The sequence below is a fragment of the Pteropus alecto genome, unplaced genomic scaffold, assembly GCF_000325575.1.
Source record: "Pteropus alecto unplaced genomic scaffold, ASM32557v1 scaffold213, whole genome shotgun sequence".
NCBI classification, from domain to species: Eukaryota; Metazoa; Chordata; class Mammalia; order Chiroptera; family Pteropodidae; genus Pteropus; species Pteropus alecto.
This window is the reverse complement of record NW_006434829.1, coordinates 5,596,025-5,598,644: the sequence shown is the minus strand read 5'-3', so window position 1 is coordinate 5,598,644 and position 2,620 is coordinate 5,596,025. Positions and strand designations below refer to the sequence as shown.

Genomic DNA, 2,620 nt, shown 5'->3' with positions numbered 1-2,620 from the left:
AATTGGGGAGGAAAAAAAGCAGCTAAAGTAAGAACTTTTGCAATCACGTTACATAAGAGATGAATTTGTCTCTAAACAGCACAAACACAAAAATCTGTTAAAGTAGTAGGCAAGATAATTGACTTATCCACAGGGTAATAAAAACTCTTCTGCTGGACAAACATACAATTTGGATTACACAGGAAGGAAGAGAATGAAAAGTGCCCAGCATTGTGTTCAAAACACTAAATGAGTACACATCAGTACCAACACAACTGAACAGTAAAAATAAATGTACAACAGCTTTCCCTGACTTTCTAAGAGATAATTAAGGTAGTTTTTGGAAGTCTTACACAAGGACAGTTAAAAATTAGAATAAGTACAGACTCCCCCCAGAATTGCATATGATATTTTTATGTCAAATCTTCATTTTCCAGACTTACCCTACATACTGAATTGTAACTCTGTCACTGGTTATATACAAACTGGCAAAACAACCAGTCTGTCTGAGAAGTAGATTTATTTCTTTGTTAAACCTTCAAATTTAGTTCTGATTTTTCTGCATTTCAGAGATTTAAATTCAAGGAGAGTATGGTTTGCTTTCTGAATTCCAGTTCATGAAACAACCCCATAGGCTAAGTAGAAAATGTGGTCACACAGTGGCAGAGACTGCCAGTTCATAATCTCAAGAGGCAAAGATCACCCTCGCGTCTGACTGCAGGGACACATTAAGTTAGTGTAAAACTGCCGCTGGAAATGCTTATGCAACAAACAGCAATATTCAGACTGAAGGAGCCAGACCTTTCATTTTAATGTAATTCTGTTCATACTATTGTAAAGTAACCACATTCTAAACTTTAGTGACCTCCACCAGCTAACATGCCCATTAAGATAACATTTAAAACCAACTTAAATGTTTTTACTGTATTATTTCTGATTGTCATAATTAATTTTATCCCGCATGACCCTGAACATGAAAAGAATACAAGTTCAATAATGAGCCTATAAATCTAAATGGAAAATTTACTTGAAAATGTTCCTTTGATGTCTGTGGCACTTTACGTCATGATCCTACAGAAGCAGAAAGCTCCTAGTGTGGCGGAGCTCACAACAGCCTATAAGCAATACCACAGTTCCGCACTGGGGCAGCTAACACACCAGCAATGAAAAGCAGGGTGTTTCTTTTACACTGAAAGTTTAATTCCTTTTTCTATTTAAACAATTTCATATACAAGCCCTCCCTAGCTCATACTCTCATATACCTGCCACATTTAAGGCCAGCAAATCTAACATTCAAACTAGTAGTAGTAGTTTGAGGATAAACTAACTAGTAGTAGTATCTTGGCATTTATTTTGATGTTTCAGTGGAAGCTCAGAGAACTTGAAATGGATGGAAAATGTAATTTTTAGGCAATAAATACCGAAGTTAAATTTCTTTTTTGGGTAACACAGTCAACATATTAGCTATTAGTTTAACATGGAATCAGTTTAAGGTGTGTATATACATACGCACACACACACATATATAAATATATGCAGCATTAAAAATGATAATTTTACTGGTATAAAGAAACCAGCCACTTTTCCCCTAAAGATCTATTTTAATTATATGAAGGCTGCCTCCTTGCTGTACAGAAATTGTATTGATATACATTTAATTGTTGGCCAAATAGTCCAGAATGACCTAAATGTCAAATGCTAGTGAAACCAATAACCGAGAAGCCCTTAAAAACTGACTTCAAATTCTCGACTTTTTTCCATTCTACAACAGCCATTCTAACTGGGAGACAATTACTTAGGAATTAAAAAAGATGGATCTGGGGGCCTTTTATAAACTACAGAATCTCAGGACCCGCTCTTCATGTCAGATTCAATGCATCTGGAGTGGAGTCTAGGAATCCGTATTTTAAAAAGTTCTCAAACACACTAAAAATTAATACAAGAAAAAACAAAACGAACCATAATAATTACAGCCACAGACCCCTGAAGGGTGTGTTTTCAACAGTCTTTACAGGCGCTGTTTCTCACATGCCAAGTCTGCTGGTTCTAGGCCAAGACCCGAAGTCCCTCAACACCTGGGAAACGCGCTACCTTACAGTTGTACATTTACATTTCTCATTCCACTAGAAACTGATCTCTCTGTGGAAAGGTACTAAAGAAGCATAAATCCCAAATGCTTTAAAAAATCTGCCATATTCTAGCATTCTCTTAATGAGACAGACCTTCACATCATCTTGACCAACCCATGTCCTCATTTTAGACAGGAAACTAAGGTTAAGTAAAGCTGTCTTGCCTAAGGAACCTGAATAAATAAAAAAACTTCCTTTAACTTGCTTTGTGACCTTTATGAGTCAATTTAGGGTCTCTTAGAAAGTAGGTTTTCTAAGCAGGTTAAAAGATCCATGAAAGTAAAGATTCAATGAATACTTTTCAAACTAAGACATAATTTTCCTTTGTCTGAAGACTTCTGTGAATTTCAGACAAGGTTTTGTGTGTGAGGAGTAGGCAGAGCTGTTCTGATGATTACACCCAGTTCTATTCTCCTGATGGGGCATGTCAATGCCCTTAGGGCGAGTGGTAGTGGAAAACTCTTACTCCTGCCAAGGGGATGTTCTGCAATTTTTTCCTCTGAAACTTTTTT

At 36.5% G+C, this 2,620-nt stretch overlaps 1 protein-coding gene across 1 annotated transcript in view; it reads right to left on the bottom strand.

The window, feature by feature from the left end:
* Window positions 1–2,620, bottom strand: part of ATP2A2 (ATPase sarcoplasmic/endoplasmic reticulum Ca2+ transporting 2) — a 46,987-nt gene that overhangs the window by 21,755 nt on the left and 22,612 nt on the right. The window lies entirely within an intron of this gene.